This window comes from Pleurodeles waltl, chromosome 1_2 (assembly GCF_031143425.1).
Source record: "Pleurodeles waltl isolate 20211129_DDA chromosome 1_2, aPleWal1.hap1.20221129, whole genome shotgun sequence".
NCBI lineage: Eukaryota > Metazoa > Chordata > Amphibia > Caudata > Salamandridae > Pleurodeles > Pleurodeles waltl.
In genome coordinates, this window is record NC_090437.1 from 1,295,233,810 (window position 1) to 1,295,260,585 (window position 26,776).

Below are 26,776 nucleotides of genomic sequence, written 5' to 3' on the forward strand. Positions count from 1 at the left end.
AAGCCTGACTGCTCGTGCCAAGCTACCAGAGGGTGGGCACAGGCTGATTTTGGATTGTGTGTGACTTACCCTGACTAGAGTGAGGGTTCTTGCTTGGACAGAGGGCAACCTGACTGCCAACCAAAAAACCCATTTCTAACATTGGTGGCAGCGGTGGGATAGGACTTGTGTTTGTGCAGTGACATACAGTAGCTAAGTATTTCACTACCTACCCACAGTTGAAGGTCAACTTGATTTTTCATCTTTTTGCTTTTGGTTCTCTGATGTCCTCCTGGATATACTATTGATATTTTGGACTTTGGATTTTGGTTTTTGCCGGTAAAGATCTTATCAGAATGGGATTGTGTACCTACTCATTCTTTGTACCTACTGACCACCTCACTAAGGCTGACCTAAGGAAGCTTTGCAGAAAATGGGGCCTTCCTGTAGCAAGGAGATCTACTAAGATGGAAATGCTACATAACTACATAGTCTGGGGGGAAGAAAGATGGGCAGAGAGAGAGGCAGCAAGAAACCAAATGACTAAGTACCCCTCAGATGAGGAGGAGGACTGCTCACATGAGGAGGAAGACTGCTCACATGAGGAGGAAGACTACTTAGATGAGGAAAGAGACCCAGAGAGAGATGAATGGCTCCGAGGTCAAAGGCGGCAGGAGCAACAGTTAGAGGAGTATCTTGAAAGGGTTGAGGCAAAAAGGCTCTTAGCCCTGGAAAAAGAAAGGATTGCAGCTCAAGAGCTGAGCTGTGAAGAGCTGAAACTGGAGGCCGGAAGGGCTGAGTCCAGTTCAGATGGTGGCAGCAAAAATCTTGCAACCAGTACTGCTGAAGAAGGGCACAAGCCCAGAGATGTGGTGCCCAACTTGAAGAAGGGAGTTGACACACCCCAGGTGGTTCAAGGGTATTAAGTAGTTCCCATTATGCACAGGGTCCCTGAGAAGGATTGGGGAACTGGCACAGGGAGTCTTATTCCTACTGGGGGGAGGGACACTTTACTGGCTCTAGCAGAGAGTGACAGAGAAAAGGGTTCCCCCCTGGTGGACGTCCTGGATATAGAGTGTAGAGACATCCCAGAAGAGTATGGGTTGAGTGTCAGGGACAGTCAGATACTGTCTCACCAGTCTCAGGAGGGTGATGTAGAGTGCTTTTCTAAGGCTGAGTTACTGGATGGTTGGGTGAAGGGTACTGTGGTTAATACATGTGAAGGGCAGAGTGATGTAATTGCTGGAGAGCATATGTCTGGTCCTTATTTTCCAGAGCTACGCCAACACCAGGTGGAGTGTGAGTTCTCTGACCCCAGGGAACTTACAATGGAGGCAGACTTCTGGGTGAGTACCAGAGAGTCTGAAGAGGCATTTGGGGTGCTCCTGAAGGGAGTGGTCTAGGTGGTTCCCAACCAAGTGAGGTGGGAGAGGATTGTAGTGTCCCAGGTAGGTCCCAGGTCCTAGAGGGTTCCATGAGGGAACACCAGGAGGGAAGCCTAGCCTGTACTGTAGGGCCACCTTTTGAGGGAAGCCCCGCTATGTCAGAAGAACTTGGGGGGGTGACTGTAGCCAGCATCCCAACAGTTCTGGTGTCTGGCAGTACCACTCCTAGTGAGGGGGTGCAGAAGTCCAGACATAGGATTGAGAGGGGGTTGCAGACCCCAGTGGAGGACCTGGAGAGTCAGGGGTCAGCTCTGAGAGCAGAGCCCCCCAGGAATGACCCAGGTGAAACTGTTTCTGGTTTGGGGGAGACCCAGACTCTGCCGAATGGGCAGAGGTCAGGAGACCTGCGCCAACCAGACTCTTGTGTGGCCCTTGGGGACGGTGTGTCCCTTGTGGGGGGTGAGAGTGCCCCCCAGGAAGTCTGGCATGCCAGGCAAAGATTCAACCTCAGGGTGGTGACTCTGGGTTGGATAACCAGGTTCAGAGGTTAAACTCTGACCTGGTGGGAGGTAGGTGTTCCTCCCATGAAGTCCTGGCCTGCCAGGCAATGGTTCAACCTCAGGGTGGTGACTCTGGGTTGGCTAACCAGGTTCAGAGGTTAAACTCTGACCTGGTGGGGGGTAGGTGTTCCCCCCAGAAAGTCCTGGTATGCCAGGCAATGGTTCAACCTCAGGGTGGTGACTCTGGGTTGGATACCCAGGTTCAGAGGTTAAACTCTGACCTGGTGGGAGGTTGGTGTGCCTCCCAGGAAGTCCAGCTGTGCCAGGCAATTGCCCAATCTCAGGGTGTTGACTCTGGGTTGGATGGCCAGGTTCAGAGGTTAAACTCTGACCTGGTGGGGGGTAGGTGTGCCCCCCAGAAAGCCCTGGTGTGCCAGGCAATTGCCCAACCTCAGGGTGATGACCCTGGGTTGGAGAACCAGGTTCAGAGGTTAAACTCTGACCCGGTGGGGGGTAGGTGTGCCCCCCAGAAAGTCCTGGTATGCCAGGCAGTTGTCCAACTTCAGGGTGTTGACTCTGGGTTGGATGGCCAGGTTCAGAGGTTAAACTCTGACCTGGTGGGGGGTAGGTGTGCCTCCCAGAAAGTCCTGGCATGCCAGGCAATTGTTCAACCTCAGGGTGGTGACCCTGGGTTGGAGAACCCGGTTCAGAGGTTAAACTCTGACCCGGTGGGGGGTAGGTGTGCCCCCCAGGAAGTCCTGGCGTGCCAGGCAATTGTTCAACCTCAGGGTGGTGACTCTGGGTTGGATGGTTAGGTGCAGAGGTTAAACTCTGACCTGGTGGGGGGTAGGTGTGCCCCCCAGAAAGTCCTGGTTTGCCAGGCAGTGATCCAGTCTGAGGGTACAGACCCTGGGCTGGAAGGCCAGGTTCAGGGTGTCCCCCCGGACCTGGAGGGAGGGGCTACTGATAAGAGTGCCCCTACCATGTTGTTTTCTGAGGAGGCCACTCCTAGTTGGAGGGTGCTGGACCCCAGAAGGGAGGGCAGGGGGAGGGAAGCCTCACCCCGGGCCCTAGTCCAACCTGAAGGTACAAACCCCAGGTTGGAGGGCCAGTTGCAGGTTAACAGCCCTGCACTGGTGGAGGAAGGGTACAGGGCGACTTCTATAAGCACCCTGACCATGTTGGACTCTGGGGGTACAGCCCCAGGATGGAGGGTACAGAGCCCCAGAGGGGAGGACCAGGTTCAGGCTATCATCCCTGACCTGGTGGAAGGGAGAGTGGTTAAAGGGTGCCCAGCACCTGGGGCTACTGCCCCCCACTCTCCACAGCCACAGTGGTGGGAGAGCTTTGAGAGGCCTGGGGCCTGGCTCTCATCCCTGACAGCTGACAGTAACCACTGTGGCTTGCTGTCCGGGTGGACAGAGTTATCCCTGGGGAGGGGACAAGTGTCACACCCCGGGGGTAGAGTGGGCAACACCACTGTGTTGGTCCTGGTGGTACTATCCTGCTCCTGGGATGCATCTGTGAGCAAAGTAAGGTTAGGTGCTGCACAGATGGGATCCACAGGTAAGGAGAAAGGTTCCCCATGGGTTGGCTTAGTGGGCCCTGAGAGTATGGACAGAGGGATCCAATTGGAGTCAGGAAGGCGAAGAACTGGAGCATGCCCCTGCTGTTGTGGGCCTGGGTCCTTGTTCTGTCGCCTCAAACAGGGAAGTACATCAGGATAGTGATTGTTCTCCCCTGGCTTTAGGCTGGTAGGGGGTCATGTTGGACCTGGCTTTTTGACGGGGTCATCCCCAAACTTTTTGCCTCCTTCCTCCTATTTCTTCTGACCTGTTGTTGTTGGCTTTTGACCTCTGGGCACTTTACCACTGCTAACCAGTGCTAAAGTGCATATGCTCTCTGTGTAAATTGTACTATTGATTGGTTTATCCATGACTGGCTATTTAATTTACTAATAAGTCCCTAGTAGAGTGCACTATATGTGCCTAGGGCCTGTAGATTAAATGCTACTAGTGGGCCTGCAGCACTGGTTGTGCCACCCACTTCAGTAGCCCCTTAACCTTGTCTCAGGCCTGCCATTGCAAGGCCTGTGTGTGCAGTTTCACTGCCACTTCGACTTGGCATTTAAAAGTACTTGCCAAGCCTAGAACTCCCCTTTTTCTACATATAAGTCACCCCTAATGTGTGCCCTAGGTAACCCCTAGATCAGGGTGCTGTGTGGGTAAAAGGCAGGACATGTACCTGTGTAGTTAATTGTTCTGGTAGTGTAAAACTCCTAAATTCGTTTTTACACTACTGTGAGGCCTGCTCCCTTCATAGGCTAACATTGGGGCTGCCCTCATACACTGTTGAAGTGGCAGCTGCTGATCTGAAAGGAGCAGGAAGGTCATATTTAGTATGGCCAGAATGGTAATATAAAATCCTGCTGACTGGTGAAGTCGGATTTAATATTACTATTCTAGAAATGCCACTTTTAGAAAGTGAGCATTTCTTTGCACTTAAATCTTGCTGTGCCCTTCAATCCACGTCTGGCTAGGTTTAGTTGACAGCTCCTTGTGCATTCACTCAGACACACCCCAAACACAGGGTACTCAGCCTCACTTGCATACATCTGCATTTTGAATGGGTCTTCCTGGGCTGGGAGGCTGGAGGGCCTGCCCTCACACAAAGGACTGCCACACCCCCTACTGGGACTCTGGCAGACAGGATTGAACTGAAAGGGGGCTTGGTGCCTTTCTTAGACACTCTTTGAAGTCACCCCCACTTCAAAGGCACAACTCAGTATAAAACAGGGCCTCTGCCCTACCTCATCAGACACTTGCTGGAGAAGAAACCTGAACCAGAGACTACATCCTGCCAAGAAGAACTGCCTGGCTGCTCAAAGGACTCACCTGTCTGCTTTTCTACAAAGGACTGCTGCCTTGCTGTTGGCCTGCTGCTTTGCTGAACTGCCTGGCTGCTTAAAGGACTCACCTGTCTGCTTTTGTACGAAGGACTGCTGCCTTGCTGTTGGCCTGCTGCCCTGCTGAACTCTTGTCTGGCTGTAAAAGTGCTCTCCAAGGGCTTGGATAGAGCTTGCCTCCTGTTCCCTGAAGTCTCAGGACCAAAAAGACTTCTCTTTTTCACTTGGACGCTTCGTGCGCCAAAATTTTCGATGCACAGCTTGTTCCGCGGTGAGAAAAACGCCGCACACCGACGCTGATCGATGCGACGCCTTCGGGACGACCGAAACTTTGACGCACGGCCTCGCAGGGACAACGCCGCCCGACTTCCAAGGAGAAATCGACGCGACGCCTGTCGTGAGAGCGAAATTTCGACGCACAGCCCAGCGGAACGACGCGCAGCCGGAAAACAAGCAAGAGAATCCATGCACAGACACGGGACATCTGGTAATCCCCGCGATCCACAGAAAGAGACTGTCCGCGCGCCGGACAACGACGCACGACCTCCCCGCGGGAAAAATAACGACGCAAGTCCGTGTGTGCTGGGGAGAAATCGACGCACACACCATTTTTCCACGTATCTCTTCTTCTGCGGCCCTTTGCAGAGATTTTCCACCAGAAACCAGGTACTTTGTGCTTGAAAGAGACTTTGTTTGCTTTATAAAGACTTAAGACACTATGGTGGTCATTTCGACCCTGGCGGTCCGAGACCACCAGGGCTAATAGGACAGAAGCACCGTCAACAGGCTGGCGGTGCTTCCAGCCCTATTACGACCGCGGCGCAAGCGCCGCGGTCGCACCGCCGAGGCCGGCAGTTTCCCGCCGTTTTAGCCCCGGCGGTGATAATCCGCCAGGGCTGCACTGCCCTGGGGATTATGACACCCCTACCGCCAGCCTGTTTCTGGCGGTTTGCACCTCCAGGAAGAGGCTGGTGGTAAGGGTGTCCTGGGGCCCCTGGGGGCCCCTGCACTGCCCATGCCACTGGCATGGGCAGTGCAGGGGCCCCCTAACAGGGCCCCGGCCAGCTTTTCACTGTCTGCATAGCAGGCAGTGAAAAGCGCGACGGGTGCAACTGCACCCGTCGCACGGCCGCAACACCGCCGGCTCCATTAGGAGCCGGCTCCTATGTTTGCGGCCTCATCCCCGCTGGGCCGGCGGGCGCAAACTTGGTTTGCGCCCGCCGGCCCAGTGGGAATGTCATAATGGGGGCCGCTCGAGGGCGGGCGCATTGACTGCTGCACGGCGGTTACCGCCTGGCGGGCGGCGGCAGCCGCCCACCAAGGTCGTAATGACCCCCTATATATCACTTTTCAGTGATATCTTTACAAATTCATATTGCATCTTTGAGCATTTTGACCTGCAAATACCCAGATAAATATTATATATTTTTCTAAACACTGTGAGGGTCATTCTGACCCTGGCGGGCGGCTCCGGGAACCGCCAAAAGGCCGCCCGCCGGCCCAGCGGGAAACCCCCTGCAACAATGAAGTCGGCTCCGAATGGAGCCGGCGGAGTTGTAGGGGTGCGACGGGTGCAGTGGCACCCGTCGCGATTTTCACTGTCTGCTTAGCAGACAGTGAAAATCTTTGTGTGGCCCTGTTAGGGGTCCCCTGCACTGCCCATGCCAGTGGCATGGGCAGTGCAGGGGCCCCCAGGGGCCCCACGACACCCGTTCCCGCATCCTGTTCCTGGCGGTAAAAACCGCCAGGAACAGGGTGGCGGGAAGGGGGTCGGAATCCCCATGGCGGCGCTGCAAGCAGCGGCGCCATGGAGGATTCCCTGGGCCAGGGGAAAACCGGCGGGAAACCGCCGGTTCCCCTTTTCTGACCGCGGCTTTACCGCCGCGGTCAGAATGGCCCAGGAAGCACCGCCAGCCTGTTGGCGGTGCTTCCGTGGTCGTTGGGTCAGAATGACCCCCAGTGTGGTGTATTTTTGAGGTGTTATATTATGGTATTGTATGATTTATTGCACAAATGCTTTACACATTGCCTTCTAAGTTAAGCCTGACTGTTCGTGCCAAGCTACCAGAGGGTGGGCACAGGCTGATTTTGGATTGTGTGTGACTTACCCTGACTAGAGTGAGGGTTCTTGCTTGGACAGAGGGCAACCTGGCTGCCAACCAAAAACCCCATTTCTAACAATCCCACACATTCATTGTACTTCTGTGAACGCTTTCCTTCCACACTCACCAGACTAACATGAGACCAATGTTTGAGCCACTTTGCTATTATCAATTGACGTGAAGGCAGCACTCATTTTCAGCATCATGTAGTGATTCTAAAGTCAGTCTAGCAACTGCGTCAACATAGTTGGCCTAAATGTTGGTACATCTGTACTTCTCTGTCAATAATACCCTATATAGACATGATTGGCTCCTATTTTGTTAGCTATGCTGACAAAAAGGTTGCACCAATTTCCTTCATGGTAAAGTTACCTGTAAGTTTGCTGAGCACGTGCTACCTGACAGCTAGCAATTGTGATCCTTGCCATAGTGCATCAATGATCCCCTTATATTTCCCCAGCATTACAAACAGTCATCAAGTTAGCTGGCAGACATTGCACGAATTCCCGGATGTCACTACAGAGCATTTAATCGTGCACATTAACAATTGTCGTACTCACCAACAGTGCCACCAATCATGATTCCCAGGTGGTCCAAGAGATCCTGCTCCCTGGTGATGAGGTCAGCCCACCGGTGCTTCAGCTGGTGGTCACTCCTCTGGCTGGCATACACACGCTGCAGGTGATGCAGCACCTTTCCCCACTGGATTCTGCGCGCCTCTGTCGGGTACCCCTGTATGACCCTGCCCCCTGCCTGGATCATGAGCGGCAAGAAATGTGTCACCAGCCAGATGAAGCCCCCCAACTCCTCTTCCCCCATCCTGCCAAGACGTGGCCTACCAGACATACTTATAGTTGAAGATAAGGAATAGGGGTAAAAGAAATAGAAAGGGGAAATGGGTGAAAGTAGGGGTAAAAAGACAGAAAAAAAGTAAACCTAAACACTAAAAGAGCCCAACTATCCCCAAACTAACACTACCCACAACAGACTCCCACAAACAAGAAATACATAAGATAAATGGACAAATGTAGACAAAACACAGTACTACAGTTTACACAAACAATATTTATTTCACAAAAGGACTTTACAGATAGCACACAGGACAAATACAGCACAAAATCTCTGGACAACACTCTCTACACAGCCACACAGTCTAGACGGATCATAGACTGCAAAGTGAAAGTGAAAGTACACCCACTGTACATGATCTGTAAACAGGATATCCTATTACATCACTTCCTGTATGAAAAGTCCTGCCTTTTTCGCGTTATGCGTCATTTTTTGTTGCACAAAACTGTATTTGCGTCATTTTTTTGATGCACAGACGTGAATATTAACCCGCATCCACATAATGATACATGGACTGTACAAATATCTGGATGCGGGCTAAATTTCACTCCTGTGCGTCAAAATAAAATACGCAAATACAGTTTTGGTAAACAAAAAATGACGCACACCGCTAGGGGCGTCAAAATTATAGTGCATTAACTGGTTTGGGGCATTTTTACTTGTTTTTTGGTTATTTTACATTTGGAACACATCAGAGATTGGCTAATTGAAGACAGTATGGTGTTGATGGTGTATGTTCACATGTGTGACATCATACTGCAGCGGAACATCATCCACTACACCCTTCACAGTATGTTTACAGTTGGCTGATGTCATAGATGGTCATACGTGTGGCCTACATATATGTGTGGCACAAATTGTGCATGTTTGTCATAAGGAGAGGATAGCAATATGAAGCACATATGTACAATACCTAAATGCCTTTGGCTCAAAGTGTGTGCTTTGACAACTAATGTGTTGGTTGACCAAGTGTGTGTGTATATCACATGAAGCATTATTGTACATATGGTTGTATGAATGTGACGTCCATGTGTCCAATCCTAGGATGCAAGTCAAATTTGGAATGAGCAAGGGCATGTGTTAGTCATACATGTAGCAACACCCGTAAAGTATACTTCCAAGTTTTAGGGTCACGTAGACACCACATGTGACATAGCATGCACCAGATGGATGGCAGACGCATGTTCATGTCAATGGTCCACATTTTCTACATCCTATGTCCTAGAGTATTGGTAAGACCTTCCTAGGCACTAGTTGATGAATCCCACAGTGAGTCATATACATGCATTGAGGAAGTGGGTACCATGTTGTTTGCACATACAGACAAGGGTCAATCTCATATGTATGATGACACCACAGTTGAGGCCATAGAAGTGAGCCCCAACTATCAAGTGGCTGTGGTGGACCAGCCTACAAGACAGCACGTGTCCACATATTTCCAGTGATCAATTGCACATAGGTGTCTTGTTCATGTGTGTGGTCCAATGATGATCCTGTAGATTGTTTGTGGTGTAAGTTGTCACAGTTCGGACCAGGACTCATCATGAGTCAGTGGCAGCTATTCCTGTAACTACTGAGTATCCTTTGTTGATCAATGTGAGTAAAGTAGATGTGGACATGTGAATCAACATGTGGATGGTCCCACCCTGTCACTAAAGACGTGTAATGAGACAGTCAACAGGGCAACCTTGGTGTGCTGAGTGAGATAATGTCTCAATTGTCATGTTCCGGCAGGTGTCATTACAACATTTATACACAGGTTGGCCTCTGCACTTCCCACTGCATCTGGGAACATCATAGCCTCTGTGCTGTTTATTCTCGCAGCTATTCATCACACACGACGGCCCATCACTATGTTGTGCGCACTGTGATGCTGTGTGTGAACTGTCATGGTTCTGACATTTGTGTATTATTCATGTACATTGTCAGAGGTTGCTGGTTGTGCTGAAAGCCCCGTACCCAATCCCTGCCTATGACCCTGGGACACTGTCACACTTTGTCATTCATGCATATATGCAACCCAGACAAGGGATGGGCCATGAATTTTGCATTTCCAAGAGGATGTAACTCAAATGGTACAGTTAAAAGGCAGATGATGCTATACAATGTATTTGGGTATACATGGAAGAAGCCCATGCCCAATGCCCCCTGATGAATGGGAGGTTTTCTTACGCATGTGTGGTACATATGTAGACACAGGGATACTTTAGTGTGACGCACAGACAGTTGCCAGTCAGGCTGACAGAATGCAAGGTGATTCAGGAGCCAGCTACTGGACAAGTTACATAATCAGTGGTCCGACTGAGACTGTTTGGAGGACAAACTAGACAGTTGACATGTCAAACTGTGTACGTCCTGTGTTTTTGAAGGTAACAAATGAACCCAAGGGCTGTGTTACACGGCTTAATTAGTATCAATGGTTGACGGTGTATTTGACATAATGGCAACTCCTATGCTGTTCCAGGCATCTTCAGGGGCAGTGCTTTTTGAAATGGGTGGTGTGCATGGAGGTGATCACAGGTGTGGGCTGCATCTGTTTCTCACCAGTCCTGTAGGTGAGACTTGCATTCTAAGGGCCAACAGACATTTTCACAAGGGGAAGCAATCTACATGTGCTAACAGGGGTTTGAAACTAGAAGACAGTGTATAAATTGACCTGACGTCCATGCAGTCAGATGTTATATGACAATGGCATACCTTAGGAAAGGGTGTAGCACACTGGTTTGCTAATGTTGGTCTGTGTGTGCAGAGGAGGTATTATCATCGTACACATCTTAGTATTCCAGGGACCTCTTCCGACAGGTGGGTTGTGACCAGGTGCATGGGTGTGTCAGGAGTTAGGAAATGGCCTGACATGTGCATGGAATGTCATGTGCGCATTTGTGCTGTCTATGTTCTGCTTCTATGGAACTCTAGTCACAGATATTCCTTGCAAATATTGGATGCAGTTGGACTAACTGCTGTCAAGGGTCTTGTCAGACATTCCTGTTACTGATGCCAAAGCACATTGACTGCCTCATGTATGAGGCTTGTTTTCCCCTTATTGAGTGATTGTGTCATAGTTGGGTGCCATATGCTGCGTTGGACCTTGCTTTCAACATGTATGTGTGAAATAGTTGTGGTCCTCTGCTATTGGCCTTCAAAGGAGATATGTACATGATATATGTCATTAAGAGTGTGTGTGTATGTGACCATTGTATGTTAGGCATCACATTAGCTCTGGGATGTTCCGTGTCCTACTCAGTATCTCAGCAATGCTCCATGAGGCAACACTCTTATTCTGAAGTAGAGATGAAAGTGTGCAAAAAGGAATAGCCAGACCATGATATGGTGATTAGAATAGGTGTTTATTTAAATTAGTTAACTAAAGTGGTGAAGGTGATCATATTCAGAAGAAATTATTTACAATCTGTTGCCGCCTGCGTATACCAGCAGCTGTGTTCTGTAGTTCCCCCTCCTGTTGCAGGCCAGCATCCTCCTCTTCCTCCTCTTCAGGCATGTGTGGCTCTGGTTCCAGGAGGGGAATGTTTCTTCTGATACAAATGTTGTGCAATATTGCACATGTGAGGATGATCCTACAGACCATCTCGGGGGAATTTAGGAGGCTACCACCAGTGATGTCGAGGCACCGGAACCTTGACTTGAGGATGCCGAAGGTCCGCTCGACAATGCTGCGTGTCCTCCTACGGGCCTCGTTGTATGCACGCTCTGCAGCTGTACTTGGGTTGCCAAATGGTGTCATAATCCATGGCTGGATGCCATACCCCTGATCAGCTGCAAGAGAAAATGAATGGGATCATGTTGATGTAGCTGGCACTATTGAAAAGACCTTTAATGGCAGTAGTTGTCTTGTGTTGTCTGTGACTCTTTTGTGTACTAATGTGACATCCTATGCTTGTAGGCTGTACCATCTGCATTGTGTTGTTTCCTTGGCTGAACGAGTGTTTGTCTGCTAACCGTTTGTCAGCAGTATGTTTTGGGATTTGCAGTACAGTGTGCCCTCCCTAGCATTGTGACTTGTGATACAGGTGTCCGTGTGTCTTCACTGGGGGTGAGATTATAGTTCCATGCACAGTTAAAATTGAAAGTGTTGTTAACACGTTCATATCAAAGTACCCTGGACATCCCATACCTTGAAACTTATGCAATGGATTAATGTAAAGGTCATTGGGACACTTACAATTTGCAAGGTGACATTTAGGCAACCACACTCATTGACCTCTTCACATTAGGCTGTACAGTAATTTCCAATGTGTGACAGGTTCAATGGTGACTTAAGAAACATGGCTAGCGGTGTCACAACCTCAGTGTGTTCCTGTTCACATGGCGCTGTTGTGGTGTATGTGTTGTGTGTCCTAGAGGGTTGCTGTGCAGTGTGTATATAAGTAGGTTTTTGTACTTACCAACAAGTAGTCCATTGCCATACCGTCCATCCTGGAAGTGTTCATTGATGGTGCAGTGACGGAAGATGTATGAGCCATGTACACTCCCAGGATATTTAGCCACGATGTTGGTGATCAATCCCTGGTGATCGACTATGGCCTGCACGTTGATGGAATGTGTGTGCTTCCTGTTGCGGTAGAGGTGTTCAGTTGCAGCAGGTGGCACAAGGCGTACATGTGTGCAGTCGATTGCACCAAGGACGTGTGGGAAGCCACTGATTGCGTAGAACCCCTGTTTTGTTTCCTGCTGCTTCTGCAGTGTGTTAGGGAAGCAGATGTGGCGGGTGTCAGTCGAATGATGGCATCCAGTACTTTGGGCAAAAAGGCGGAGAATGATGGTTGTGATATTCCGCCAACCAGGGCACCAGTTGTTTGGAAAGAGCCATTTGCCAGCATGTGAAGTACGGCAAGCAGCTATGTTTCTGTTGGGATGGTGCGGGGTGTCACCAAAGTGGGGGCCAACTGCTGTTCAATGTTTCGCAGCAGCTGCTGAATGGCCTGCCAGTTCAACCGGTACCTCTGTATGATGTCGTGTTCCCTGAGGCCCTGAAGGGTTGTTCTTGGGCGGAATATCCTCTCCTGCCTTCTACGCTGCCTTTGGGGTCCCTGCTGGTGTTGTTGTAGCTGCTGTTGTTGCTGCTGGGCTCTGCGTCTGCGTGCACGCTGGATTAGAATCACCTCCATGGCTCCCTGTTGCTGCTCTGCTGCTCTGCTGTTTGTTCTGTGTGTTCTGATTAAATACAGGTGTGTTTGCCCCATTTTAACGCCTGCCCTGACCCAGGTGTTAATTTTTGACGCAAATCGGGCTGTGCGTCATTTTCTGGCTCCGCCTCCCGGGCGTGCGTCATTTTTGCCCGAAAGCATAAATACGACGCACGGCCATTTAAGCCATTTTTTGGACGGGAACGCCTACCTTGCATATAATTAACGCAAGGCGGGTTGCCGCATCCAAAAAATGACGCACACGGCGGAATTTTGTCGTCCGCGGGCTCGGGCGTCAAAGTTTAAATACGGGGCAACGTTTGCACTGATTGTGCGCAAAATTTTTGACGCACAATCGGCGCAGACGGAGTATAAATATGCCCCCTGGTGTTTCTTTTGTAAAATAAGCTTATTTTAATGTTACCTACACATGTGCAAAAATAAGCTTATTTCAAGATTAAATCAACGCAAGCACTGGGCTCTACTGAAAGAACATTGATCAACTGACACTGGGCAGTGGTAAAATAACATTAAGGGGGTCATTCTGACTCCCGCCGGCCGCGGTAACCGCAGGGCCGGCGGGAGCCGCCAGAATACCGCTGCGTGGTCAGAAGACCGCCGCGGTTATTCTGAGTTTCCCGCTGGGCAGGCGACCGGCAGAAGGCCGCCCGCCCGCCCAGCGGGAAACCCCCTTCCACGAGGATGCCGGCTCCGAATGGAGCCGGCGGAGTGGAAAGGGTGCGACGGGTGCAGTTGCACCCGTCGCGATTTTCAGTGTCTGCATGGCAGACACTGAAAATCTTGGTGGGGCCCTGTTACGGGGGCCCCTGCAGTGCCCATGCCATTGGCATGGGCACTGCAGGGGCCCCCAGGGGCCCCACAACACCCCTTACCGCCATCCTGTTCCTGGCGGCCCAAACCGCCAGGAACAGGATGGCGGTAAGGGGGTCGGAATCCCCATGGCGGCGCAGCAAGCTGCGCCGCCGTGGAGGATTCCCCAGGGCAGCGGGAAACCGGCGGTACACCGCCGGTTTCCCGTTTCTGACCGCAGCTGTACCGCCGCAGTCAGAATGCCCAGGGATGCACCGCCAGCCTGTTGGCGGTGCATCCGCGGTCCCCGGCCCTGGCGGATTTTACCGCCAGGGTCGGAATGACCCCCTAAATAATAAAACAAAGCCTAGAGCCACATTTTATTAAAAATTTAATGGTTGAGCAAATGTAAACGAGGACAGCACTGGAATAAAGCCAAAACAAATGTGAGCGACATGGGAGTAGGTGAGAGGAACGGAATACTACAATAAAACGCAGGCAGCTACCAGCCTAAAACACCCACAGTGAAAAGGCAGCAACAAAGAAATGTTAAAGTAGTCCGTCACAGCAACAGATAAAGAAACCAAGGTTGAATAATACAGTAGTTGGTCACTGCTCTGAAACAGAAAAAGGAGGGAGAAAAAGGCAGAATTGACCACTAGCGAGCAAGAATTTTTAAAGGACACTACAACCAACAAATGAAATTGCTTTAAGCCATAAGAAGTATACTAAAAGTATACACAACGTGGAATGCTTAAGCTCAACCTAAAAATGGGTCACACAGAGTGGGGGTGGGGTGGACTATAACTACATAATCTGAAGGAAAACCAGGAAGAAGGGAGAGTATATCTGGATACCAGGGAGGGAGAGTGCAAGGAGGGCCGGTGACAACGGGTTGGCAATGAGATAGGTAGGGCTGTCACTTGGGCCCATCCAAACTCTTCTGTTTCCCACTATCATTTAGATATTTAAATTTAGATTCATCTCATTTTGCCTCTTGTGTTCTAATAGAAGCTACGCTATGATATTCCATTTTGCTTGATAAAAATTTGGTGATGCATTCCTAAATGGTTATACTTTTTAGGTGTCCTGTGTACTTTAATCTGGGGTACAATGTGAGTTACGTAAGGACTGAGATTAGTAAAATGAACAAACAGGTAATTAAATGATTACTTACACCCTTCAACCCCAGGACCAACATTTAAAAAAAAAATAGTGCTTTGGGTCTTCTGGTCTACCAGAGGAGCATGGGGTACCGTGAGACTGCAAAAATGGTAAATTTGGGGTGGGGGTGTGTGAGGGCTTGTGCGACTGTGGGGGTGGGGTGGGTGTGGCCAGCAACAGGGCATTGGTCGCCTGCAGAGGATTGGGGCAGGGCCTGGCCACAGGCCCAACCCCACTCCCAAGGACGACCAAAGGTCGCTACTGTACATGCTCAAAAGCTATGCTCAGTAAGGGAGTTCAGTCAATCAGTCAGTCTTTTTTAAATCGCATCACTGTCACCACTAGGGGTATCTGGTCGTTGGGGTTGCTACGTCTCTGTCAAAAAGCCAGGTCTTGAGTTGCTTCCTGAAGACTGCCAGGGAGGGTGGGGGCCATTCCAGGCCCTGGCGCCGATGTAGGAGAAAGGGTGGCCCCTCTACGGGAGAGATGGATGAAGGGGATATGTGCGAGGGCGAGTGAAGTGGAGCACAGGTGTCTCGAGGGAAGATGGAAATTCAGCCAGTGATTAATGTAGTAAGGTCCCTATTTGTGGAGGGCCTTGTAGGTGTATGTGAGCGTCTTGAACTGACATCTTTTCTGGACAGGGAGCCAGTGGAGTTTCCTGAGGTGCGGAGTGATGTGGGTACGCTTCAGGATGAGTCTGGATGTCACGTATCATTTCGAGTCTTCTGAGGAGTTGGGTGGAGATACCGGTGCCGTAGTTGTGGCGGTTGGTGACGAGGGCTTGTGCGATGATCTTTCTGGTGTTTTCTGGGATCCATCTGAAGATCTTGCAGAGGGTGTGGAAACAGAAGGAGGTGACTGTGTTTACTTGTTGTTCATGGGTAGTTGCCTGTCCAGGGTCATACAGAGGTTGCGAGCAGGGTCGGTCGGTGTGGGAGTGGGTTAGAGTTCTTCCGGCCACCAGCTGTGGTCCCAAGTGGAGGTGTTCCTTCTGAACATCAGTACCTTGGTTTTGTCAGAGGGGGTTGAGTGAATATGATCAAAACCCCCAAAAGTTCACAGGAAAAAGCAAAGGCTTAAGTGACGTTATAGTCATGTATGGTAATAAGATCTTCCTTTTTATTAAAAGAACCCTAGAAATTCACTGAAAAACACAACAGCTAAAGTGATGCTATAGTTAGGTAAGGTGTTAATATTTTAGCTTACATTAAAAAAAAAACCTTAAAAATTCACTAAAAAACAAACGTAAAAGTGGCATTATAATTAGGCCATTTACTAATATACAAACGAATGTTTTAAAACACAACATACACTTAAATTCACCAATTATAGTTTACTGAGGTAACTATCACTTGTCCCTCTGCCATTTACTGCTTATGACCTCACATATTACATCACTCATGACAGGGTAACATCATTGATGACATCACTGGCATGTTTGTAGAGCGAGGGTCACCAACCTTTTTGGTAATAAGAGCTACTTCTGATCAATGAAAATCAGCCTGAGCTACTAACGTTAGTGAAGTGACAGTGACCACCTCATCCAAGATTGTCAGCACTGATCAAATCAATGCATTAGGCAGTGCTGCCAGCAGTAAAGAGCTTGAATGCAGCTACATGGGAAACACATCAGCCATAGCAGTAAAACCCCTGGCACCAGGGTAACAATTTGAGTAATAAATCTCTCCAACTCAATTGAAAGACATAAATTCATTTTGAAAATGTCACTATTTTTCTCCTAACATCAAGTTATGTGCGCTGAAAATATACAAATTTTCAACTAAAATATATGCTTTTTAATTTTGTTTTACAAATAATTATTCAGCCATGCACAAGCCCCCTCATTTGTAGGCGGGACTGCACAGAGGTGAGCTACTCTCAGGGAGCCAGAGAGCTACTGGTAGCTCATGAGCTACTAGTTGGAGACACCTGTTCTAGAGGTTAGGGATGTTGGCTGACCTGAGAGACAAATTGCACAGATCAGCAAGAATAGGGTATAAAATATCAGGGGCTAAAGAGAGACTAGAGAGCTGACATAGATCTAAAGGGGAACTGGTTTTATTAGACATAATGGAAGAGCGGATATCCTAGACGGCGATAGGAGCAGTTCTGCAACAGAAGGTATGCTAGTGGGAGCAGAAGATAGGTTCAAAAACAGGCAATGACAGCCGAAGTTGGGCGAACCCTCCTTGGAAGTTAGGAGCCAGGTTAAGAAATCCAAGATTTCCCACCTGTGTGCATGCCCAAATTCATAAATAGGGCCTTCCTGCAAAAGGCAAGCTGCCCTGGCAGAGGAAAGCTGGGCTGGCATAGGGCAGTGGAAAGCTGGTCTGGCAGAGGAAAGCTCGGCTGGCAGAGGGAAGAGGAAAGCTGTACTGGCAGAGGAAAGCTGGGCTGGCAGAGGGCAGAGGAAAGCTGGACTGGCAGAGGGAAGAGGAAAGCTGCCCTGGCAGAGGAAAGCTGGGCTGGCATAGGGCAGTGGAAAGCTGGTCTGGCAGAGGAAAGCTGGGCTGGCAGAGGGAAGAGGAAAGCTGTACTGGCAGAGGAAAGCTGGACTGGCAGAGGAAAACTGGACTGGCAGAGGGAAGAGGAAAGCTGGACTGGCAGAGGAAAGCTAGGCTGACAGAGGGCAGAGGAAAGCTGGATGGGCAGAGAAAAGCCCGCGCTGGTAGAGGGTAGTGGAAAGCTGGACTGGAAGAGGAAAGATGGGCTGGCAGAGGAAAGCTATGCTGCCAGAGGAAAGCTGGGCTGGCAGAGGGCAGAGGAAAGCTGGACGGGCAGAGGAAAGCTGGGCTGGCAGAGGAAAGCTGGATGGGCAGAGAAAAGCTGGGCTGGCAGAGGGCAGAGGAAAGCTGGACTGGAAGTGGAAAGGTGGGCTGGCAGAGGGCAGAGGAAAGCAATGGTGCCAGAGGAAAGCTGGGCTGGCAGAGGGCAGAGAAAAGCTGGACGGCCAGAGGAAATCTGAGCTGGCAGAGGAAAGCTGGACTGGCAGAGGAAAGAAGGGCTGGAAGAGGGCAGAGGAAAGCTATGTTGCCAGAGGAAAGCTGGGTTGATGAGAGCCGCTGTAGTCTACCACCCTTGACTACTAAAGCGATAAGGAAACATTGTAAGATTCTGTATTCATTGGCTCCTATGAGCTACAAGGGGGGAGGGACCCATGATGTCCATCCTCATGGTCCATGGAGTGCATTTTTCTGTACAGATTGATGCCAATCCGTGGAAATGTATGTGATTTCATTTCCACATTCGTGTGACTGGTAGAAATAATGTTATGCGCACCAACGAGGTTTACATGGGCTTACACTGAAAGCTGGGACGATCATCTTCATTTCCATGACTCAGTTGAATGTAGAAATTAAATCGCTTCTCCCAGAGGTATGAACCACAGACTTTTGTGCCAACATGACCTTTAAACAATGCTATGTACTTGACGTTGCTCCCCTAGACCTCTTTTGTGGATTGAGAACACAGTGCCTGGTGCTTTACTAAAGGACCAGGAAACAGCACTAATAACTTGTTAAATTATAATGCTCAGCTCTGGGTCAATGTCCAGTGTCCAAACACCTACTAGTCCAGGAGCTGCTTGTTGGAGGTGGTAACAGCTGGTTCCAGTACCAGGTGCACAGAATACCCCACAGTTATCACAAGATGGTTCAAGAGCCAATAACTAATGGACCACCAACTGTGGTCCAAACATTCTGATGACAGGAGTGACCACAGGTCTGGGGGCCATGGTCCTGGCCATGGGTACAACAAGGAAAATGTTGGAGACACTGTACTTTCTGTGGTATGGACTGAAGGTTCAAATGTGGATATCTAAGGCACCATGGGAGCTGAAAAGATGAAGTCTGAACTTCGTGGCACAGTTCCACCTCCTCCGGCTGCCACTCTGAATCACCAGAGCAGGTGGTGGTCACTGGCAAGAGGGACCTTCTCATGAGAGGTGCAGAGCAGCATCTTCTTGCACCGGCAGCAGTCACTCCGCACACAGGTAGGTCCCAGCAGCACCTCCTTTACTTCTGAGACTTTAGTACAAGTTTGGCCACTTCCTGAGATGAAGGTATTCACCAGCAGAGAACTCCCTCTGGAACTCAGTCTTCTCTGATGCACTTGGTCACAGCTCAGCCCACGTACACATATCACGCTAACAGGTGTTAGTGTCTTTTAATCATGCAAAGATGTCTGCCTGCAAAAGGCTACTTTTCTATTTCCTTGTTTTCATGAGTTTGCCCCTACTTGTCAATTTTTGCATCATCATTTTTTGCTAAGAGAAATGCTTCTTTATAGCTTCTTCTTATGGGTTACACGCCTCTGAACATCAGCTCAGTCTACACTCTCTTTTAAAATCCTTCAAATTCTCTTCTCTCCCTTTTTTGTTCAATTGTTAACAATGGTTTTCTTTCCTATATTCAACAGTTTCTCACATTGTTTTGTCTGACACGTCCCCCATAATTCGCTGCTACTCCCACTTATTTGCCCCTCAACTGGCACATAGAAGGAAAACCCAAATTCCTGGTAGAAACATCTGAAACTACAAGTACAGTGCCATAGTTCACTACTCAAGTCAAAGATGTATTCTTTTTCATAAAGTGGCATAGCAAGGATACTCAGAGAGTGTCTCTGTGATTGGGTGTTGAGTGTTCATTTATTAGGGGAGGATTCTGGCCCCGGGGACCCCATCCTCTGGTGCCTGGCCATAAATAAATGGAGGAGGGGGGCTGCACGGCCCCCCTCCCCACGGCTGATTCTGGCCCCAGGGACCACATCCTCTGGTGCCTGGCCATAAATAAATGGAGGGGGGGGGGCTGAGCGGTCCCCCTCCTTGGGCTGATTTTGGCCCCGGGGCCCCTATGTTGCCTGGGAGCCAAAATTGGCTGCCAACACTTCCTTGTTGAAGTGTTGGCAGCCAATCAGATATCAGCACGTGGACAGTTGGATCTGTGGAGGATTCCCGTCCCTAGATATCTACATTTTTTAAACTCTAATATTTCCAAAACTACAGAATGAATTTACACCAAATCACACAAAGCACGATCTGTGGAACAGGATCTAGTTTTCTGCCAAATTTGGTGTAATTCCATGAAGAAGTTTGGGCCGTAGGCGTGCCTAAAGACACTATAGAAAAAAGAATGGCGAAAACAAGTTTTGGGACTCCCCCTTTTTATCATCCCTCACTTGATGACAAATCACCCCGAAACTTTCAAGATAGCAGCAGAACCAACTGTCATATCAGTTTTGAAAATTTCGTGAAGATTCATCAAACGGCTCCAGAGTTATTGGCAAAAAAAATGCTTTTCTTATGGAAACCTACTGGCGACCGCCAGTAGCTTATATATCAAGACCTGTTTCGGTTGAAACACGTTGGGTGGTGGATACAAGTGAATTATGGAATAATTAAAGGCTGAGACAAGAACTTCCTGGAGTGTGATCAATTATCTTGCTGGAGATATGTATATATATATATATATATATATATATATATATATAGATATATAATCATTTTCTATATCACATTACAAGTGATATAGGAAATAATGCACTTGTAATAAGGTTGACAGGGTGTCCATCACATTGTGACGCAATAACACGTTCCCCAAACTCTAAATCAGGCCCTTTCTGCTATAAATCCCAAGTATGCAGAATGTGTGTGGTATACCTTATAGAGCTGGCCATCAATGGCGTTGATAGCACATGGCAAGAAAAAGCCATTGAGTCCACCTGAGCTCTGATACATTATGAGGCACCTAGCACTGTGTAATACTGCAGTCTTTCAATTATGGAATAGTAAATATTAACCCTTATTCTTATCAGGACTACGAGTAGACGGAATAATACAATACTTTTTCACCGGGCACAATTAATGCATTAAAAAAAATCCATATTAAAGTTTCTGGTATTATCACATCATCGCTCATTCCGAGGTGTAAAACTCAGAACAAGAGGTAATATTGCCGGTGCAATGGTACTGCACCTAAGAACAGGCTTCATGTACTGAGGACAATCTTCTTGACACATCCCACACAAGTTGTGAGAACCAGAGTCTGAGTCTGCGGTGTGAGGGGGAGACCTTGGAGGCAATATTAAGAAATGTGTTTTCACAGAGCATCCTCCCAGCATGTGTGGTGGAAACAAAAACAGCAAATTAATTAGAAAAGGCTTGAGAAAGACAAGACAGCTATAGTTGTAGGTAATCAACAGGAGGAATGAAAACCATGCATGATCTTTGTGTTGAGAGGGAGGGAGTTTGACAGACTGAGGGACAGATTTATTGAAAAGTGGCACAGCGCGGTGCTGCGACAAAATTGGCAGCGCCGCGCTGCATCACTTTAGAAAAGCAGGGATGCGCCGTATTTAACTGAATATGGCGCACCCCTGCGATTCCACATGCGCTGGTGCTAAATTTAGCTGCCAACGCAGGCATCCTTGCACCATTGTGCAAGGATGTCTGCGTTGAGGGGTGTGATTGTTTATGTGCGGGAAAGTGTCCCTTCCTGCACATAAACAATCACTAATGACGCTTTGGCACTTCTGTGTGTGCTGCACAATGCAGCACACACAGAAGTCCCAAAGTGTCATGTTCAAATGATTGTTTATGTACAGGAAGGAACACCTTCCCACACATAAACAATAATTTCTGTCATTTTGCTCTTTCTATGCGTGCGGCAGAATGCAGCACGCATTGAAAAAGCAAAAAACGAGGAGGAATAAAAGTATCCCTCCTCGTTGCACCTTGCTTATGCCACACCTGGGGGTGGTGTTAGATTTTGGCGCTGCCTCAGGTTTACGAAATGTCATAAATCTGAGGAAGCGTCAAAATGCGTCAAAATGCAATGGGTGTTGCTGTGGCACGTCCCTTCCATGCACAGTGCTGCATGGGAAGGGGCCTTATTTACAAGGTGGCGTTAGGCCCAAAAAAGTTGCTTAACGCCACCTTGTAAATACGGTGCAGTGCATAGCGCCACCAGAGCGTCACTAAAAGTGACGCTCCTGTGGCGCTAGGGGCAATAAATATGGCCCTGAGTGCTTGTGGCAGTCTGCATCTACCATCACATACAGGAGTCTGAAAAACACAGGTACAGAAAGACATGCAAACTCTGAAACACCTCATTGATGCTCATCGTATGTATGCCTTACATCAGTTGGGATAATTGTGTATATACTGAGAAGTCCACTTAACTCTAATATGGCACTTGCTCAGCTGGTCAACCTCCAATCATCTGCTGCTGTATTTACACTCAGAATTCCAAACTTGGCCCATCCTTTGGTTCATCACACTGAGCCAGTCTATTCAGGTCACAGGCTTACCGATGCTGGTGCAGGAGGGCGTAGACTTCCATAGGAGAAGGAGCTGGTTGATGTTCACAAACAATTGCACTGCAAAGTCACCAACATGGAGGCTTCGATAACCATTTCAATCCATGCTGACAGCTCTCTTAGCATCCTGCTTTCCAATCTCCAGGGAGCTATGGTGAACCCTCATCTTAAGTAAGTTATGCCTTGCAAGAGTGGCCATCTTCTGCCGGTTTGAAACCACCGCTCCTACCCCTCCACCCCACACGGATAAATATATTTCTAAAAACTATACCTGTTTGTACAAACATGCTGAATAAAATTGATTATTTGGCGCAGGTTTACACTATAAATCCCTGGTCCATTCACTGTCATATTCATCGTTGCCGACACTTGGCAAACGCTCCCGGACTATAGTGCGCATGTCAGATCCATTACTTGTTTAAGGCCTGCCTAGGCTCTTCCTATCCAGTTGGCTGCCTCACTACAAAGACTTCACCATCATCTCAACAAAGCAAGAACACCATTGTGGCTGTGCTGGACATGGACATCCCTGATGGTATCCATAGCAACAACTTCTTCACTTCTTGCACCTTACTACTATGAGACACCTTGGTAGAGTCAAGCAGAACCATATAAAACTATAGGACAAAATGAATAAATAAACAAATGTCACACTCACAAATGGTGGCCCACTTGGTAAATCAGGTGCCACGTGTAACACATGGATGGGTGCTCTGCCGTTCAAGTGTGCCTAATGTGTCATGACATGATCACCCAGGAAACAAAGCCCTTTCTGAAAAGGTCTCAGCAGGGTGTGTCCAGGAGGGGTGGATGAAGATGCGGTCTTCAGAAGATGTGGTCGCCCACATCTCACCGTGTTTTATGCAAGTATAATTTGAAAATATTACCTGTAAAGTGAGGTGATGAGAATGAGTTTGGTGTTCAGTTCACTAAAGTCACAAAAAATGCTTTTATAGTGAATTAGGCAAAGGATGACTCCTCCCCTCCACAACTCGAGGCCTAAAGCAGATGAAGAGCTGACAGAGGATGGAGCTGGAAGGAAAGATTGACTCTGGCTAAATCCCCAGTGAAATGCCGGATTCCAAAGGTGGTTGAAGTGAGGGCAGATAGATGATCTATTAAGGAAAGAATTAAGAAATGTGTCATCTGAGCATGCTGATACACACATGGGTTTAGAGAAGGGGGATATCAAGCTCAGATCTAAACTACACCAAAGATTTGGAACAATGGATTTTTTAGGCAGGTTGTGCCAGAGTTGGGCAGCTACTGTTGAAAAACCTCTGTGCCTCTGTGTGTGCACCTGGCTGTGGGAGTGCATTTGTTTAAAATGTTCTAGCGATGACATTGTACCCACCTTGATCCCCACGCGAAGTTTCGAAAACTATCTTGGAAACGTCAGATTCCCAGAGGGATTAATGTGAACAAGCTTGATTGTGCTATGGGCATGGCCGAAGACTAAGGTATTTTGTGACGAGTTGCTGTAAATATCAAATTAGCGTTGGATGTAGATTTGCCCACATATACCCTTGAGAGTTCTATACTTCAGTAAGAGGAACCTCATACTACAGATGCTCCTGGTGGGCGAAAAAATCTTTGCAAATGTCTAGGGAAAAGAACATTACTCAGAGTTTTAGAGTAGAGGATCACACTCTGGCACTTCTGGGCTTAGAACAACATCCTAGTCCCTGACTGGCAAAGCAGGTGGTTTAGCAAAGATGTTGCCCTTGCTTGACTCTTCCTTTTGCATACGACCTGAGGTTCAGGGTACAAATTGAAGTTGTGTGGTGATTACTGTAAATCCTCTGGTTTCAGTGGTTCTCAACCTTTTGACTTCTGTGGACCCCCACTTTATCATTAATTGAACCCAGGGACCCCCACTGAATCATCATTGGAATCCGGGGACCCCCCCCATTGAGTCATTACTGGAAGTTTGGGACCTAATTTGTCAATATTTGTCAATATTTATTAATATTTTTTAATTTTCTAAGCAGTCGCGGACCCCCTGAGAAGGCTTTGCGGACCCCCAGGGGTCCCCGGACCACAGGTTGGGAACCACTGCTCTAGTTTCAGTAGGCCATGTTACACTTGGAGGACAATCTCTGGGTGGAGTTTGCTCCACCGCACTATCTCTACGGTGGAGATAATCCTAACAGTGGGTCCTTCTCTTGATTTAGCAGGTCCTTTCTAAATCTGAGGATTCCCCATTAGGGACCATCTCTAAATCAGGCCTTGGCAGTCTCATGGTTGTGTGATCCTGTGGGTGATTGTTGAATCAACTCACAAGCACACTTTACAGAGAAGTGAGAAAGAGGACGGTGGATGCTCCTGCCCAACACCGTCATCATACAATACTGCCCATATGACTAGATACACTTGGCTTGAATATGGGTGGCAGGGAGGGGACAAGAGGCTTGGTAAAAGGCGAGAGGGGGAAATTGGAGAGAATGAGGAAAGCGTCACTAGGGAGGGACACACAAGTGTTTCAAAAGGGGGTGCTCTCTCTTTTTGTTATTGAAGTTAAACATGGGAAATTAAAAACAACAGCAGTATGCTGCTAGGCATCAACTGGACAAAATGCCAGGAATTCAGAAATGACATCATGGTCCCTGTTAGAAATGAGGTTTCTGGTTGGCCAGGGTATGCACCTAAGCCAGGCAGAACCCGCCCACTCTAGTCAAGGCAAGGGAGCTACACACCAATGATAACCTGGGTTCACTCTCTGGAATCTTGGCACAGAGCAGTCAAGCTTATCCTCAGAGGTCTTGTGTAAAGCGTTTGTGTATCACACTCGCACCAGTGACACAATGAATACACCACTAAAGAGTCTCCATGCGTAATTATATAAAAATATGTGTTATATTATGTTAAACATAAACAAAATCAACAAGAGTTATAAGTACTGTGCGCACTATGCAAACCCTGAGCCAGTACCTCTATCTTGGCTACACAAGCATAAAAATGTCACATATCACATCATCAGGCTATGAGGCACCTCAGGTAGGTTTGGGGTAGTAATCACATAAATCACGATAAGGCATCAGAACGTAAATTATTGTGCAGCTTTTACCAACTCTGAGGAAAGACTCCTTATCCTACACATAGCAAGACTAAGATCGCTATCCGTCCCTTATAGGTAACTTACCGTCCTGAGCAATGCAGGGTGGACTCAATATACATTGGTAAATACTGTGACAGTGGTGTAGGATGAGACCAGCCCTGTAGGCGCGGGAAATAAACATTTCATAGAGGCTACTTCCTAGGTGACCCGTCGGTGTTTTCCCAGAGACCGTAACATCCACAGGCATGGACACCTAGTCACGGGGAAAGCCTCAAACCCTCTCCTGGTCACCCCAGGTTCCCAGAGGCCAAATGTAGGAAGATACAGCTGTGTTTTCAAAAGAAACACCCCCCCCCCTACAAACTCTGATGGGTCTGGCAGCCAAACTCACTCTCCTCTCCAAGGAAACTGGGTCACCCGCGGAGGAGCATGGACCGACCTTTCCTCCTCTCAGCCCCATGATACCTTCATGGGGGGGTTGGGACAGTCCTCATTCTGTGGATTGCGCAGGACCTTGCGGGGTATGACGGGCCGGCAGGGGTGAACTACACACAGGGTTCATCTCCCAGCAGGTGCGCGGGGAGCTTCTTCCTGCACTCCGCGCTTCCAGCAGTTCAGGGTGGTCCACCATGGGGGATTCCACATGGGCGGCTATGAAATCCCCAGTCACGAGGAAGGTGCACCTGGACGGTGTCTCTCTCTGGCAGCGTACGCCGCAGTCCCCTCACTAAAGGGAACCGGGTCTGAAATACTCCAGCTTGTGTTGTGTGCCCGAGGCAGGGGCTTCTCCCAGGTGTTTTGGAGAACACAGCGCTGGGGAGGGTGGGGACGTATGCAGGGGCCTACATGGACTGATCTCAGGGGGCACAGTGTTGATCAAAAGCGATGAGTGATCGTGCTGGGAGATCAATAAGTGCTTCCCACGCGCTATGCAATATTGCTCTGATGTGCCACTTTTCTTGCGCCCCCGGCACCTCTCTAACATTACCATGGTAGAGCCATATTTACACCACACAATGGCGCACCTTAGCGTCAAAATTTTAGATGCTATTGTGGCGCATTGGTCTACCAGCGTCAAAAATTATGGCACTAATCCAGCAATGCATGGGGAGGCCCATTGGAAACAATGGGAGCATCACTTTAACGCCTGCCTTGGGCAGGCATTAAAAATGACAGGAAAAATGGAGCAGTGAAATCTCGTACATTTGACAGCTAAATTTTTCTGGGCCTCCTAACAGGAGAATGAACGCCCCCTCGTATGCATTATGTCTGGCGCAGGCATAATGTGGCGCAAGGCGTTACAGAGTGGTGCGTGGATAAGACCTCCTTGATGCCACGTTAGCATAAAAAAAATGACGCTAGGCCGGCGCAAGGAGTTGCGAGGGGCTTGTAAATATGCCCCAAAGTGTGCATGTCTGTTTGGCTGGCCCAAGGCAGCCGGCCAAAGTGCCATGCGCACTTATGGTGCACTCCACTCCTCCTCCAGGCCTCCTTCAGCCTAACCCTGACCTGCCCAACCTGGCTCTCACAGAAAAATAAAATGATAATAACATTGTGTTATTA